The sequence below is a fragment of the Sus scrofa genome, chromosome 1 (assembly GCF_054392235.1).
Source record: "Sus scrofa isolate SSC_HxYL_T2T_F1_AM1 chromosome 1, Sscrofa_HxYL_maternal_Yorkshire_Landrace_v2.0, whole genome shotgun sequence".
NCBI classification, from domain to species: Eukaryota; Metazoa; Chordata; class Mammalia; order Artiodactyla; family Suidae; genus Sus; species Sus scrofa.
The window spans coordinates 156,249,860-156,267,701 of NC_139383.1; the positions used below are offsets into that span (position 1 = coordinate 156,249,860).

The 17,842-nt window shown below is 42.7% G+C and overlaps 1 non-coding gene across 1 annotated transcript; it reads left to right on the forward strand.

The window, feature by feature from the left end:
* Nucleotides 1-12,880: 12,880 nt before the first annotated feature.
* LOC146406809 (U6 spliceosomal RNA) lies at nt 12,881-12,987 on the forward strand. The gene has a single exon (XR_014833296.1). It is a non-coding gene; the product is annotated as a U6 spliceosomal RNA (small nuclear RNA).
* The last annotated feature ends 4,855 nt before the right edge of the window (nt 12,988-17,842 follow it).

Sequence of the window (17,842 nt, forward strand, 5' to 3'; positions counted from 1 at the left end):
CAGGGTGGGGCAGATGCACCCTCTAGCTGCCTGTCTGACATATGACCCAGATTCAGCCAATCAGAGATCTCAGCCCTTTATAAGGTGTGGGGCCACCAAAGCTGGGCCAAATCCTGGCCTTCTCCAACCCCGAGCTGTTGGGCTGTGGGTCTCTTGGGTTGGGCTGTGTCTTAAGTTAGATGCCCGTGGAAGCACCGTGACATAAGCCAGTAAGTTCCTCACCTACCTCCTTTTCATCTTATAAGCTATTTGGAGTTGGTATTATCTCTTGCAACTGAAAGAGTCCTGAATAACACATGGGCCCTTTTGAAAACCAAATGTAAGGTGTGTGTCAGGTGCTCACAAGGGCATCAGTGTTAGCCCCAACCTCCAGTACCTCCTCAGAGTGACATTTGAACAACATTCAAAGGGCGTGCGGCCACTTTTCAGCCCCAGTACTGCACACCTGCCAGGACCACACCAGGGCAATCTTTCCTGTCCCAGTCCCAGTGTTCTCTACTATGAAACAAGCTGCCTACCCTGGAGATGTGCAGGAATGAGACACAAAACTAGAGACAGCACAAATCACAAGGTCTGACAGTCCTGATCTGCAATTCCCAAAACCAAAGAGCCTGAACTAAGCTTTGTCCTAGCTTCTTTGACAGCCAAAACCTGCCCCCATCTAAATGAAGTGAAACGAGGCTGTCTGTTGTCTGGGGCCATCAGCTCCCTTCCTTGCTTTGGGGCTTCTCATATCCTTCGGTTTCCCCTAAAAGTACTTCCACCTTAATGCATTCCTGTGTGTGCTTAACTCGTCTGATTCCTGTGGCTTCTGCATCACTCGGCAAAGTAATGGAGACTCACACCTGCATGGGAAAGTGCATCCACCCCTGTCTTAAAGGAGAAGTTACTAGATACAAGGACCAGTGAGACTTCTCCTTCCAATTCCCTTGCTGTCCGTAATTCTCCTCCACACATCTCTCTTGCACGCGCCCTCTCTCTGTATCATACAAAATTATTTATGAATTCAAAAAGTGAATGGTGGTGAGAAAGGGGACAGCTATTGAAAACAGGTCCCTGGCCAGGGGCAGGCACTCTTGTGGCTGTGGCAGATGTCAGTTGGCCTCCTTCTCTCCATCTCAGTTTCTTTGGGGATGCATTTCTCAGACTCACTTGCTTCTGGATTCTCAGTAAGGGTGTGACAGTTCAGTGCATGATAACTGCATTGATGGAAGCAATGGCCTCATGCTTGGGAGAGGCAGGCAGAGGCATCCAGTGTGGCAGGTAAGGTTGTGGCTGAGAGCCAAGAAGTAGGTGGGCTTCCGGTGCTAGGGAGCCAGTGGCTGAGCTCCCCTCCCCAGCTTCCTGATCCTGCCAGAGGAGGCAGTTCAGCTGGTGTCCAGTTCTGCAGGGAGAACCAATCCCAAAGCCAGGCCTCTAGCCCAGATGGTTCTGTGCATCCCTAACGCCCTGTATGAACTTCCCCTCTGTGTAAACCTGTGAGGGTGCTTTCTGTGATTGCACCTGAGTCTGTAATGGGGTCAGTGAAGAACGATGCAGAAGCCATTAAATTTGATGAAAAGAACTCTTTCAGAGGACTTGGTGCTCTGAAGGACCAAGGATGAGCAAGAACTGGGGCTGGATTTGGAGGTGTCTTTCGTGATGCTGACAGGGAGGGGTGGATGGTGCAGCTTTTCAAAGAGAGCAGCTCTGGAGAGAGGACTATGAACAATGTTCTGGGTGCAGTTTCCTCCTGCCCTTGAACTTGGAGGGAACAGCAGTCCAGCATGGAGATTCTGGGGAGAACTTAGGCTTGTTTAGATCCAAGAGTAGAAGGAAATTGAGGAGAAAGAGTTGAAGACAGAGGGGAGATGATTTCTCACAGATTAGGACTTGTTCAGGCCAAAGAGGAAGGTTAGTGGAAGGATCTGGGTAGGTGCTGGGACAGAGGAGATGTGGGTTTGGGGCGCCCATGGTGCAGCCAGGGGCTGGGCCGGGAGATGAAGACAGTGTCCCCACCTGTCCCTGGGGTGGTACTTCTTCTCTTCGAGTTGCTGGGTTAGAAGTTAGCTCTGGTGCTGGGAATAAGGCCAGCCATGCATACTTTGAATAAATAAGCTCTCAGATAAAATGAAATGGAAATGGTTTCACTTGCTCTCCTCCTATGATTAATTATAGGTGATTAAATTGGCCCATCATTTTCCATTTGTCTTTTTTTTTTTTTTCCCCTGGTGAATTTACACTGGCTGATTTTTAAAAAAGGTTTTTGCAGGGCAAAATGTGGTGGGGAGAAAGATTATTTTGTTACTGGCCCCTCCCTGTTCTCGATGCCTGCTATTGCTCTGGTGAGGCCTGTGTCTGAAGGAGGGGCTCTGGTCAGGGTCGAGAGAGCTGTGACACAGCTGGGGTGGAGGATCCTCTGCTTCCAGGGCAGGGTGGCCAAGGACACTGTGGGGAGGGTTGAGCGGAACGAAAGCCAGAGAGCTATTGTCCTAAACACCCTTGTCACCGACCCCACTTGCCCACCACCTCCTGCCACAGTGGGACATCCCTGGTCCTGCTGCCTGAGCTTCCTGCCACACAGGCCTGCCTCTCGCAACCCTGCAGCCTGGTGCTGACCTGGCAGAGCTGCCAAGCAAGCTCTTCTGCTCCATTTCCGGGGATCTCTCCTTGGCTATCCCACCCTTTCTGCGCCCTCCAGCCCATTTCAATTTTAACCGTTGGGTCTCTGGCATTCCATTTACATTTTGATGTTGAGGTTTTCACATGTTTATAAGCAGTTGGAGATCTTTTGTGAATTGACTGTTTATATCCTTTCTCCACTTTCTATTAAGTTGTTTCTTCTTTTTGCCAATACTCAGAGCCTCTTTATACATTATGGACATTAATCCTTTGTCTGCTGTGTATGGCAAACATTTTCTCTCAGCCTGTCTCTTATCTTTCTAGATTTAAAAGTTTTCCAATGTTTCCATTTGTTTTCCCATTTATTTTCTATATTCTGATCACTAATTTATCACCCAGGTGATTATAAAATTCTTTTGAATATGTTGAGACTGTCAACTCCAGCTTCGATTTTGAGTTGGCGACCTCTTTCTCAGAGGCCCCTGTCTGCTGTTCTAATCTGGCCTTGTCAATCCCCAGGCCTGCTGCACAGAATACCATCCTTGCCATTCCCTTTGTCTCTCTCTCATGTTGAAGTGCCTACTTTCTGAATATCCAGAAATCTTTCTCAATTTACATATTCATTTAATTGAAATATAATTCACATGCCACAAAATTCATCCCTTTTTGCTGCACCTGTGGCATTTGGAATTTCCCAGGCTAGGGTTCAAACCTCTGCTACAGCAATAACCTTAGCTGCTGAAGTGGCAGCCCAGATCCTTAACCCACTGAGCCACAAGAGAACTCCAAAATGCATCCTCTTAAAGTGTTCAAGTCTGTGGTTTCATTGTGTTCACTATCTAATTCCAGAATATTTTCCTCGCCCCCAAAAGAAACCCCCAAACCCATTAGCAGCCTTTCCTTTCTCCCTCCAGACTCTGGAAATCACTAAAGTACTTTCTGTCTCTGTAGATTTGCTTATTCTGGACACTTCATATAAATAGAGCCCTATAATATGTGGTTTTTTGTGTCTAGCTTCTTTCACTTAGCATGTTTTTGAGGTTCATCTGTGCCGTAGCACAGCTCTCCTTCCTTTTTATAGCTGAGTAGTATTCCATGACATGTATATAGCACATTGGTTTGTCCATTCATCAGTTGATTTGCATTGTTTCAACTTTTGACTATTATGAATAATGCTGCTAGGAAATTCAGCTACAAGTTTTTGCATGGATACATGTTTTTTATTCTTTTGGATAAGTATAAGTATACTAGCCCAAGTATACTTAACCTATGAGTAAGTGTAAGTATACGCTTATTCATTATGATAAGCCATGGCCTTCAGTGGCTTCCTGAGAAGGTATGCATGGCAGCACATTTTGGGGACCTTGAGTGTTTCCAAATGTCTTTATTATACCCTCAGTTTTGGTTGAAAGTTCAAGTGTAGACTTCTCAGGTGGAAACTGTGCCCTTAGAATTTTGAGAGCACTTTCTCCATTGCCTTCTGGCCTCCAGCATTGCCATTGAGAAATCTAATGTCATTTTTTCCCCAAATTCCTTTTTGTATGACCATTTTTTTATATTTGCAAGCTTATAGAAACTTCTCATTTTCCCTGGCATTCTGATGTTTCCCAATGACATCTCTAGTGCAGGATTTTTTCCATTTATCATAGTAGAAATTTAATGGAATTTTTTAGTTTAGAAACTCATATTTTAGGTCTGGGAAATTTTTCTTTTCTATGTCTTTGGTGATTTCTTTCTCTTTTGCTCTTTCTTCTTGGTATGTCAATTACTGAGGTTTTAGACTTCCTAACTGATTCTCTGTATCAGTTAGCTGTGTAATAAACCACCCCCAAATGCAGTGTCTTGAAACATTTAGCAGAAGATTCTGGAGGTCTGCAATTTGATGTGGGCCTCAGTGGGCAGTCTCTCTAGTCTTGGCTGGGGTCATGCATGCATCTGTGGTCAGTAGCTGGGCTTGCTGGTAGCAGTATCGGATGATCTCAGCTAGGAAACTCCTCCACATGCTCCCTCATCTTCCTACAGGCAAGTCTGGGTCTGTTCACAAGGCAGCCAGGTAGGATTCCAAGAAAAGAAGCAGTGCCAGATTGCAAAGCCTTGGCTTGAGCATCACTTCTGCCACATTCTACTGACTGAAGCAGATTCCAAGGCCAGCCCAGCTTAAGCAGAGGGCATGTGCAGTGCCCTAAATGTTTTGTGTCCTTCTGAAAATTCGTATGTTGAAATCCTAATCCCCAAAGTGATGGTATTTGGAAATGGGACTTTGGGGAGGTGATTAGGTCATAAGGGTGGAGCTCTCATGATGAGATTAGTGCTCTTATTAAGAGACATCAGAAATCTTTGTGTGTGTGTGTGTGTGTGTGTGTGCAGTAGCTTGATGTGAGATCTCAGTTCTCAGACCAGGGATCAATCCCAAGCTGCAGTGGTGAAAGTATAGGATCCTAATCAACAGGGAACTCCCAAATGAGAAATCTAGATTGATCTTTCTCTACCTTGTGAGGATACAAGGAGAAGACACTCATATATGAACCAGGAAGCAGCCCTAGGTCTACTGAGACCCTGGTCTTGGATGTCCAGCCTCTAGAACTGTAAGAAGCAAGTGCTGGTTGTTAAGATACCTGGCCTGTGGCATTATTGCCATAGTGGCCCAACCTGACTGACACAGCATGAACACAGGGTGAGCAGAGATTGTGGCCATTTTTGCAATCAACCACATATTCCAGTTTGCTGCTTTTCTATTTTTTTAATTTCCTTGTCTTTATTCTTCTTGCAATATTTCTCCACTTGACCCTTCAAGCTTCTGTTGTTTTTAATTTCTACTACTGTATTTGTAATTTCCAAGAGTTTTTCCTTGTTTCTTGATCTCACTGGCACCTTGAACTTGGATATCCAGCCTCCAGACCTGTGAAAAAATATACTTATGCTATTCAAGCTGCCCTGTGTGAGGTGTTTTGTTATGGCAGCCTGAGCAAAGAAACACAGCCATCCCCTGGTTACCTGAGACATGCAGCGTAGACGGCTCAGCAGTTGGGGTGGATTTCATCTGAGCCCTATTGAACCCTACTTCATCTGGCAGAAGGAAGTGCCCTGGCCCTGGGCATCTTCCATCTGCTGTGCCCTCTGCCACCTTCAACCCTGGTCCTCACACTGCACAGCAGGGAAGACCAATAGCAGCAGAATCAGACCTTGGAACACTGCACAACCTGGAATCTGGCATGGCTCTCCGGCTCTGTCTGCCCCTATCCTAAGTATGTCCCCCTTCCCCATCTCTTCCCCTGGCTCCTCTCTGTTTTAAATTGGTTCAGTACCAGAAGGATTGAGAAACTAGGTTGGTCTGTGAGCCTTTCTGTTCCATGGCTTCTGTGCTGCCTCCACAAGGGGAGCTTGCCAGCCTCTGGAAAACCTTCCACCCTGATGGAGTCTCATGCCTCTCGCCTCTTCTCACTTCATCTCACATTTCTCTTCCCCTTCTGTTCTGCCTTCCATTTTTTTTTTCCCCACCATACCTGTAGCATGCAGAAGTTCCCAGGCCAGGGATCAAACCCATGCCATAGCAGTAACAACACCAGATCCTTAACTGGCTGCCCCACCATGGACCTCCTCCATTCTTTTTTCTTCATGCAACAATTTCTGTTGTTGTTATGTGTTCCATCTACAACTCGGGCTCACTCTGCCCTTTTAAGTAGCATTAATGATTGCAGAGATTGTGGGGATCTTTTTCTGGCCAGGGTGTTGTCTCTTTTCTCTGGTGGCTCCCCTCCATGCCCCCGCCTTCCTACCCAACACACAGGCACCTTCTCAGCCTGCTGGCCAGAGGTGGTCCATCCTGGGGGGAAAGCACCTCCATCCACTGGGGGAAAGAAGTCCAAATGAGTCCAGTGAGACATCCTATCTCATTATGAGAACTGGTCAGATAAGTCTGCCAGCATCCATTCAAAGAAGGATGTTCAAGGCAAAGCTTTCATTTCTGCAACCCTGGGTTTTTCTGGCAAAGATAAATAGGTAGTTGAAGTTTGCATTCAACTGTGAGATCCATAGCTTTTAAAGCATCCAGTTCTAAGACCTCTCTAGCTAGCTGTTGAACTTGGTGTTATTCCTTGATACATGACAGAAAACTTCCATCTCCTGGATGCTGGCATTGTTATTGTTCTCAAATGCAGAGGGAATGAAGAAAAAGCTTTTATATCTACTGCTGTTTCAAACATGGATTCATTTCCTGTTTGGTTGGCTCCATGAAATACCATCTGTCTCCAGAAGACATGTTTGGGTACAAAGAAGCTCTTCTCGTTTTTCAATAATTTGCCCATGAAAAAGTCATTGCTTCTTTTTTCCTTCTATCCAAAGGAAGTCCTTTGCCTCTCTTCCAAGTGAATATTCAGTGGTGTTTGTACCAGGAGTGGTTACTCTTTATGGCTGGTTACTGACCTCCCTGTATTGAAGTTTCTGGAAGTGCCTGGCATGTGCCCAGGGACAGGCTTTTTGCCTGTGTCTGCACTGCTCCTCAGAGGCAGCACAGCAAGCCCAGCTGAGACTTCGGTCCTCCTGTCCATTTCAGCAGCCCCTTTCTCTGCCATGACAAACATCTCAATTTATGACAGTTGCTGCAGACTGTTCCTGTGCTTTGTTAGAGAGAGTGAGAGAAGCCTCTATTGGAATGAGTGTCTTTGGAGAAGAAGTAAAACTTCTTTCAGCAGAAATTTCACGAGTCCGTTAGACACATTGCTTCAATCTGTGGAAGCTGCTTGAAAAATCGATGTAGGAAATGCAGGCAACAGGCAAGTGGGGTGACAGGGTGGGAAGTCATGCTCCTCCCCTATGAATTGATAGCTCCCTGTAGGGAAGTAATAACAAGGATTCAGCCAAATACATCTCTCACAGCTCCATTCTTCTGACTGCTAACTCTGCTAGCAGGGTCATAAATTTAAAAAAAATATGTGATGAGGCCCCGTTCTCTTTTCTTCCTCTCTTGTTTCTGGCCAAGTCAAAAGTCTCAAGTCTTTACCTCCAGAGACACTGTGCTGTGGCAAAGAGACCAGACCAGTGTCAAGTGGGATGTGGCTTCTGATTCCATCCCTGTTGTTCACGTGTGTACTGAGTGACACTCTGACCACCTGTCCTCAGAACTCAAGGACAAACTAGAACCAATGACCTAATGGAGATGAGCATTGACATGAACTAGAATCTTGTAAATTAAGCTCTTAATAGTGATCTTCAGTGTAGCTGCTTAGAAAATAATTCAAAATATGCAGTGGAACAACACGAAAATTAAAACAGCGCATAAGAAAGTATCTGTTTCACACAAGAAAGCAGGAACTGTGGAACCACCACAACAAGGATGAATATTTTTATTTTAAATCTCTTACAAGATAAGCTTTCAACTGTTCAGTGTTCCCCACAAGTCCATTAACTTAAAACATTTACATGTTTCCCATTGATAAGAATGAAATTTCACATCTTGATGCCTCACCTTTGAAGGTACTGTCGGAGCTGCTTGAAAATGGAGACATCTATTTAGATAAAAGAAGTTTTTAAAACCCATTTTAAAGTTGTATTATTATTATTATTATTATTATTATTTTGTCTTTTTAGGGCCATTACCACGGAATAATGGAGGTTCCCAGGCCAGGAATCAAATCAGAGCTGCAGCTGCCATCCACAGCCACAGCCACAGCAACTCTCATTCCGAGCCTCATCTGCAACCTACACCACAGCTCATGGATCAACCCTGGATCCTTAACTCACTCAGCAAGGCCAGGGGTCAAACCCGCATCCTCATGGATGCTAGTCAGATTTGTTTCCGCTGAACCACAATGGAAACTCCAAAGTTGTATTTTTTTAAACAGATAATTTGGATGATCAGTTTGGCTATTATACTGATTAAGACTATTTTGCTTGCAAGTGACAGACATCCAAGCGAAACCATCCACAAGAGGCATTTATTGTCATGTGTATAAACTAGGATTCTTAGTTGCAGGCTATAGAATACACTCTAATTTGTTACAGAGAAAGGAGTTTATTACAGCATATTATTATAGCATATGTCATTTTACATTCCTGCCAGCAAAGGATGAGGGTTCCAACTTCTCCACAGCCATGCCAACAAGGGCATGCAGTGGTGTTCACTGTAGTTTTGATGTGCTTTTCTGAGAAATTTCTGAAGTGATAAATGACACTTTTTTCTTGATTCTTAAGGAGAATCCTGGCAAATAGGAGGTGGTGTGAAAGCCTGTAGTGTGGCAATGTTGTCCCAACTCTCAAAACAGAGGCAAAAGTGGGCTCCAGTACCCCTAGCCTTCTACCCCCAGTAGTATCTGAGGGATTTGAGTAATCAGATGAAAACAGGAAGAAAGGCACCTCAGAGGAAGACAGCCTCCCTAGTGAGTGTGTGGTCACGTCCCCGCAGGCATGCATTTTACTTCATGTTTTAGTCTTTGTGGATAGGATCAAGAGACACATTGTGGGTAGGTGGTCCCACTGTTGGATGTACGGTCATACCCCAAGTCTAGAGGACCCTGCTCTGGGTTCCCTGGTATCAGGGGCTCTGGGGCAAAGATGGGGCAGGGCGGCAGGGAGTCATCCAGGGATGTCTCAGGAGACTGGCTGCCTGGGAATGACCTGGTTGCATGCAAAGGCAAGAATGATTGGGACCGGATTCTAGGCTGGGTTCAAAAACAAACAACACATAGTCCAACAGAGATGCTCTCTAGGCGAGTGATAATTGGGATGTAATAAAATGTGGCAATTTAGTGGAGGACTGGCCCATGGAGGAAGTGACTCTCAAGGAGCTAATCTAAGTGATGGAGCCATAGGTGGACCTCTTCCACCAGGGCAGTGCTCTGCACCATCAGATGGCCACATCCTGAGAATAGGGAAAGCTGACAACACTCGGAGGGCTCAGGCAGCAAATGTCACCCTGTGACTGGCAAGGGAGCAGCATGAGCCTCCCCATTGCCATGGCCCACAGGTGTTCTGCTCCTTCGCCCTCCAGTTCACTGCCTACCTTTCTCATTTGCACTGTCTTATCTGGTTTCAGAGTCTAGTTTTTTGCAACAGACTTCTGTGGCCTAATCATCTAATAGTGATTCCTCCTCCTGCTCTCCCATCACCTCCACACTGGATGGCACAACCCTAGAATTTTTTGCACCTGTTCCCTATCCTGCCAAACAGACTCTACAGGCATAGCCTGCACCATGGGAGGGTCCTGGGCCAGTCCCTGGGGCACCTGAAAGCTAGGGATGGAGATAGCATCTGGAGAAGTGGTTTTGCTTCTACAGAGTTGGTTGTGTGATGAAGTCACCAACTGTCTTCCCTCCCAAGCCCTCTGGGGATGTAGGGACTCCCCAACCCCTGGGTCAGCTCAGGTCTGATACATTGGCCAGACCCTGCTTGCCCAGATTCTCCCCAGCCTGAAAGAAGTGTGGAAACCAGACAAGCCTGTACAACTACTAACTAGATATAGATTAACCCTTTCAGGATTCTGAGCGAGGCAGAGTGTGTGCAGAGCTATTAAGAGTTAACTTGGAGTTCCTGTCATGGCTCAGTGGTTAACGAATCCGACTGGGAACCATGAGGTTGCGGGTTCGATCCCTGGCCTTGCTCAGTGGGTTAAGGATCCAGCATTGCCGTGAGTTGTGGTGTAGATCGCAGATGCGGCTCGGATCCTGCGTTGCTGTGGCTCTGGCATAGGCCGGCAGCTACAGCTCCGATTTGACCCCTAGCCTGGGAACATCCGTATGCCGTGAGAGCGGCCCAAGAAAATGGCAAAAAGACAAAAAAAAAAAAAAAAAAGAGTTAACTTATGGATTTTTCCAGTTCTACAGGTAAGGAGTTGGGAAGTTAACACTCTGTTACAATAATAAAAGCTGAACAGGAGCTCCTGCTATGGTGCAACAGGATCAGCAGCATCTTGGGAGTGCTGGGATGCAGGTTCAATCCCCAGCACAGTGGCTTAAGGAGCCAGGGTTGTCACAGCTGTGGCTTAATTCATGGCTACAGCTTGGATCTGATCCCTGGCCTGGGAGCTCCATGTACCATGGGGCAGCCCCCCAAAAGAAAAACAACAGACTGAGAAATTGATAACTCTTCTTGGATCCCTGAGAGAGTGGAGTACTCAAGGCCAGCCACTGCCCCTGGGATGGGAGAGACAAGCAGCCTTCTGGAGCAGAGATTGATGGCTGGAAGCTGCTGTGGAACCAGACCAATGTATAAAAACTTGAAATGTGACTGATGAATTGCTGGAGGCTCAGTGCATACAACTCTGATGGTGAATAGCTCCAGGGGGACCCAGTCAAAGGAGGGTCTCCACAGTTTTGTGAAATTTGCCTCCAGGAGCTCCACCAGGTTTTTATCTGAGGAATATCCCCTCATGCTTCTGGAGAAGGAGGGGAGAGGACCCATTTTGAAATATGCCAGAGCATTCTCCTCTTAACAAAACCTGACCTTGGGGAAAACTAGTTGACCAGAGTATAATCTTCTGGGATATTATCAGGGGTATTATTAACTGACATGAGGGCAGGGAAATAATTCCACTGTAGCCATCCTGTCCCACATAAGAGAAGAAAAAAAATGAAGACACTTATGAAAGTCACAGCCCAGAGACACAGGCTTGCTAAATACTGAAACCTAACCATAGGCTATAGAACATTGTCCCCAACACACACACACCTCACCACCACATTACTCCGACCAGTTTATAGCAGTTTCTTTTACCCAGTACATCATGTCTGGCTGTCAAGAAAAAAATTACAAGGCATATCAAAAAGAAAAAACAAACAAACAAAAATACAAAAAAAAGAAAAAGCTGCAGTTTGTAGAGACAGAGCAAGCTTCAGAATAAAACATGGCAGGGATATTGGAATTATTAGACTGAGAATTTAAAGCAACTATGATTAATATGCTAAGTGCTCTAGTGGATAAAGTAGACAGCATGCAAGAAAAAAGTAAGCAATGTAAGCAAAGAGATGGAAATCCTAACAAAGAGCCAGAAATAAATGTAAGAGATCAAGAACACTGTAGCAGAAAAGAAAAATGTCTTTGATGAGCTTGTTACTAGATTATACACAGCTGAGGAAAGAATCTCTGGGCTAGAGGATATCAAAGGAGTCTTCGGAAAATAAAAAGCAAAGAGAACGAAGATTTTTAAAAGGAAAACAGAATATCCAAAGACTGTGAGACACTAAAGGCTGCTAAAGAAGGTGTAACATATGCACAATGAGAAGACCAGGAAGAGAAGAAAGAAAAGAACAAAAGAAATATTTGAAATTATAATAATGGAAAAATTCCCCATATTAATGTCAGACACCAAACCGCAGATCCAGGAAGCTCAGCGAACACTAACCAGGATAAATGCCAAAAAAAAAAAAAAAAAACCCACACCCAAGCCAAAAATCAACCACCAACCCCCTCCCAAAACAAAACACAAATCCTCCCCTCCAAAACAAAGCCAAACCAAAACTATACCGAGGCATATTACTTTCAGACTGCAGAAAATCAAAGGCAGAGAAAAAAATCCTGAAAGAAGCCAGAGGAAAAAAACATCATAACTATAGAGGAGCAAAAAGAAGAAAAATGTCTGCCTTCTCTTCAGAAAACATGTGAGCAGGAAGGGAGTAGAATGAAATATTAACCCACCCAGAATTCTGTACCCTGTGAAAGTATCCTTCAAAAGTGAAGAAGAAGGGAGTTCCTGTTGTGGCTCAGTGGGTTATGAACACAACTTGTATCCATGAGGATACGGGTTTGATCCCTGGCTTCACTCAGTGTGTTAATGATCCAGTGTTGCTGTGAGCTGCAGTGTAGGTTGCAAATGCAGCTTGGATCCTGCGTTGCTGTGACTGTGGCATAGGCCAGCATCTGCAGCACCAATTCGACCCCTAGCTGGGAAGTTCCTTATGCCCCAAGTGAGGCCCTAAAAAGCAAAATAAATAAGTAAATAAATAAAACTAAAGTAAAAATTTTAAAAAGTGAGGGAGAAATAAAACTTTCTCAGATAAACAGGTTGATCTGTTTCCAATGGACCTACTTAGACAGAAATGGTAAAAGAAGTTCTTTGAAGAGAAAGAAAATAATACAGGTAAGAAACTTGGATTTCCATAAAGCAAGGAAAAGCATTGAAGTGAAGATAAAAGTGAAAGTAAAATAAAATTAATTTTCTTGTTCTTAATTGATCTACTAGATAACAATTTGTTCAAAATACTAAAACCACTTGTATTTGAATATATATGCTTATATAAACGTGAATGAGAAATTCCTATTGTGGCTCAGTGGGTTAAGACCTGATATAGTGCTCACTTCAGGAGCACATATACTAAAATTGGAATGATACAGAGAAGATTAGCATGGCTTCTGTGCAAGGATGACCCACAAATTCGTGAAGCAGTCCGTATTTTTCAAAGCTCACTGGTGAAGTCAAAGATAATAGAAAAGTAGGAAATTACCCATTGACAAATATGGTATCTAAACTGGCAAGCATAATGGAGTTCCCATCGTGGCTTGGTGGTAATGAACCCAACTAGTATCCATGAGAACACAGGTTCAGTCCCTGGCCTTGCTCACTGGGTTAAGGATCTGACATTGCCTCGTGAGCTGTGGTATAGGTCACAAATGCAGCTCAGATCTCACAGGGTTGCTGTGGCTGTGGCATAGACTGGCAGCTGCAGCTCTGATTGGACGCCTAGACTAGGAACTTCCATATGCTGCAGGTGCAGCCCTAAAAAGCAAAAATAAAATAAAATAAAAACTAGCAAGTGTGAGAAGAGGAGAGGACAAATGCAGAACATTGAAAATGCACTTGAAATTAAGAGACCAGCCACCAGAAACAATTCTGCACACAAATAGATGGATATATCAAAATATAATGGGAACCACAAATCAAAAAAGTATAATGGACACACACATAAAAAAGAAAAAGCAATCCAAACACAACACTAAAGATGGTCAGCAAATCACAAGAGAAGACAACAGAAGAGGAAGGGAAGAAAAAAAACACCCAAAATAACAATCCAGAAAAATTGAGAAAATGGAAATAAGTACATACTTATCCATGATTACATTGAATGTCATTTGATTGCATGCTCCAACTAAAAGACATAGTCTGGCTGAATGGATACAAAAACAGGACCCATATATGTGCTGTGTACAAGAGACCCACTTTAGATCTAAGACACAGACGAACTTAAAATGAGGAAATGGTAAAAAGTATTATATGCAAATGGAAATCATAGAAAAGCAGGAGTAGCAATACTCATATCAGACAAAATAGAGTTCAAAATAAGGTCACAAGAGACAAAGAAGGACATTACATAATGATTAAAGGATCAATCCAAGAAGAAGATATAACAGTTGTAAATATAGATGCACACAACATAGGAGCAGTAAAATATATAAGGCAACTGCTAACAGCCGTAAAAGGAGAAATCAACAGTAACACAGTAATACTGGAAGACTTTAACACACAACTTACAGCAATGGACAGACATCCAGACAGAAAATCAACAAGGTAATGTCAGCCTTAAATGACATACTAGACCAAATACACCTTAACTGGTATCTATAGAACTTTCCAATCCAAAGCAGCAGAATGTGCTTTCTTCTCAAGTACACAGGGAACATTCTCCAGTATAGATCACTCCTTGGACCACAGATCAAGCCTTGATAAATTTTTAAAAATTGAAAAATTTTGAAGCATTTTCTCTGACCACAATGCTATGAGACTAGAAATCAACTACAAGGGGGTGAAAAAACAAAAACAAAACAAAACACAACACAACAAAAAACACAAACACAAACTCCTGGAGGCTAAACAATATGCTACAAAACAACCAATGGATCACTGAAGAAATCAAAGAGGAAATAAAAAGATACATAGAGACAAATGACAATGAAGCCACAATGATCCAAAACTTATGGGACACAGCAAAAGCAGTTCTAAGAGGGAAGTTTGTAGCAATACAGTCTTATCTCAGGAAAGAAGAAAAAACTAAAATAAACAACCTAGGCTTACACCTTAAACATCTAGAAAAGGAAGAACAGACAAGGCCCGAAATTAATAGAAGGAAAGAAATCACAAAGATTAGAGCAGAAATTTAATGACAGAGTCAAGGAAAACAATAGAGAAGATCAAGGAAACCAAAAGTTGGCTCTTTGAAAAGATCAACAAAATTGATAAACCTATAGCCAGACTCATCAAGAAAAAAAGGGAGAGGATTCAAATCAATAAAATTAGAAATGAAAAATGAGAAATTACAACTGACACCACTACTATAAGCAACTCTATGCCAATAAAATGGACAGCCTAGAAGAAATGGACAGATTCTTACAAAAGTACAACCTACCAAGACTGAACCAGGAAGAAATAGAAAATATGAATAGATCAATCACAAGTGCTGAAGTTGAAAATGTGATTTAAAAACTTCCAAAAGACAAAAGTCCATGACCTGATGGCTTTACAAGTGAATTCTACCAAACATTCAGAGAAAAGTTAAAACCTATTCTTCTGAAACTTCAAAAAAATTGCAGAGGAAGTAACACTCCCAAGCTCATTCTACGAGGCCACCATCACTCTGGTATCAAACCAAAGATACCACTAAAAAGAAAATTACAGGCCAATATCACCAATGAACATAGATGCAAAAGTCCTCAACAAAATATTAGTAAACCACATATAGATATACATTAAAAAAGGTCATACACCATGACCAAGTAGAATTTATCCCAGGGATGCAATGATTCTTCAGTATCCACAAATCAATCAGTGTGATACACCACATCAACAAACTGAAAAATAGAAACCATATGATCATCTCAATAGATGAAAAAAAAGCTTTTGACAAAATTCTGTTGAAATTCCTAATAAAAACTCTCCAGATTGTGGGCATAGAGAGGAACTACCTCAACGTAATAAAAGTCATTTATGACAAACCCACAGCTAACATCATTCTCAACAGTGAAAAACTGAAAGCATTTCCACTAAAATCAGGAATAATACAAGGATGTCCACTTTCACCAATATTGTTCAACATAGTCTTGGAAGTTCTATCCATGGCAGTCAGAGAGGAAAAAGAAATAAAAATCCAAATCGGAAAAGAAGTAAAACTCACTGTTTGAGGATGACATAATACTATACCTAGAAAATCCTAAAGATACTACCAGAAAACTTTTAGAGCTCATCAAGGAATTTGCTAAAGTCACAGGATACAAAATTAATACACAGAAATCAATTGCATTTCTATATACTAACAATAAAAGATCAGAAAGAGAAATCAGGGAAACCATCCATTTACCATTGCATCAAAAAGAATAAAATACCTTGGAATAAACCTACCTAAAGAGACAAAAGACCTGTATTCTTGTCTTTTTTTTTTTTTTTTTTTTTTGCCTTTTCTAGGACTGCTCCTGCAGCATTTGGAGGTTCCAAGGCTAGGGGTCTAATCAGAGCTGTAGCCACCAGTCTACACCACAGCCACAGCAACACAGCTCACAGAAATGCCAGATCCTTAACCCACTGAGTGAGGCCAGGGATCGAACCTGCAACCTCATGGTTCCTAGTCGGATTCATTAACCACTGAGCCACGACAGGAACTCCAAGACCTCTATTCTTAAAACTATTAAGATGCTGATGAAAGAAATCAAAGAAGATACAAACAGATGGAAAAATATACCATGCCTCGGATTGGAAGAATCAATGTTGTCAAAATAACTATACTACCTAAGACAATCTACAGATTCAGTGCAATCCTTATCAAATTACCAATGACATTCTTTACACTACTAGGAAAAATATTTTAAAATTTGTACGGAAACACAAAAAACCCAAATAGCCAAAGCAATATTGAAAAGAAAAAACGGAACTGGAGAAATCAGGCTCCCTTACTTCAGACTCCACTACAAAAATACAGTCATCAAAACAGTCATGGCTCAGCAGTTAACGAACCTGACTAGGATCCATGAGGATGTGGGTTCCATCCCCGGCCTAGCTCAGTGGGTTAAGGATCTGGCATTGTCGTGAGCTGTGGTGTAGCTTGCAGACTCAGCTCGGATCCTTTGTTGCTGTAGCTGTGGTATAAGTTGGCAGCTACAGCTCCAATTCAACCCCTAGCCTGGGAACTTCCATATGCCACAGGTGTGGCCCTAAATAAAAGAAAACAAACAAACAAACAAAAACGGTATGGTACTGACATAAAAACAGAAATATAGAGCAATGGAACAGGATAGAAAGCCCAGAAATAAACCCAGGCATGTATGGTCAAAGGAAGCAAGAATCTACAGTGGAGGCAAGAAGTCTCTTCAATAAGTTGTGCTGGGAAAACTGGACAGCCACATGTAAAAGAATGAAATTAGAACACTCCCTAACGCCATGCACAAAAGTAAACTCAAAATGGATTGAAGACCTAAATATAAGGCCAGATACTATATAACTCCTAGAGGAAAACATAGACAGAACGCTCTTTGACATAAATCATGCCATATCTTGTTTGACCCACCTCCTAGAATAATGACAATAAGGACAAAAATAAACCAATGGAACCTAATTAAACGCAAAAGCTTTTGCATAGCAAAGGAAACCATTAAAAAAATAAAAAACACGAAAAAGACAACCCGCAGAATGGGAGAAAATCTTCACAAATGATGCAACCAACAAAGGCTTAGTCTCCAAAATATGCGACCAACTCATACAACTCAAAACAAAAAAACAACCCAATAGAAAAATGGGCAGAAGACCTAAAGAGACATTTCTCCAAAGAAGACATACAGATGGCCAGCAGGGACATGAAAAAAATGCGAAACATCACTAATTATTAGAGAAATGCAAATTGAAACAACAATGAGGTACCACCTCAAACCAGTTAGAGTGGCCACCATCAACAAGTTAAGAAACAACAAATGGACATAGATCACAGATGATCTATCTACAAAACAGAAACAGATCATGGACATGGAAATCAGACTTGTGTTTGCTGGGGCCGGGGAGAAGGGGCCAGACAGGGAGTTGGGGTTGGTAAATGCAAACTATTACATTTAGAATGGGTAAGTAATGGAGTCTTGCTCTACTGCACAGGGAACTGTGCCCAGTCTTTGGGTTAGAACATGATGGAAAATAGTATGAAAAAAAAAAGAATGTATGTTTATGTGTGGCTGGGTCTCTTTGATGTACAGCGGAAATTGAAGGAATATTGTAAATCTTCTATACTTGAGTTTAAAAAAGAAAGAAAGAATATAATGATCCTGTGGAATCTATAGTAGCTTG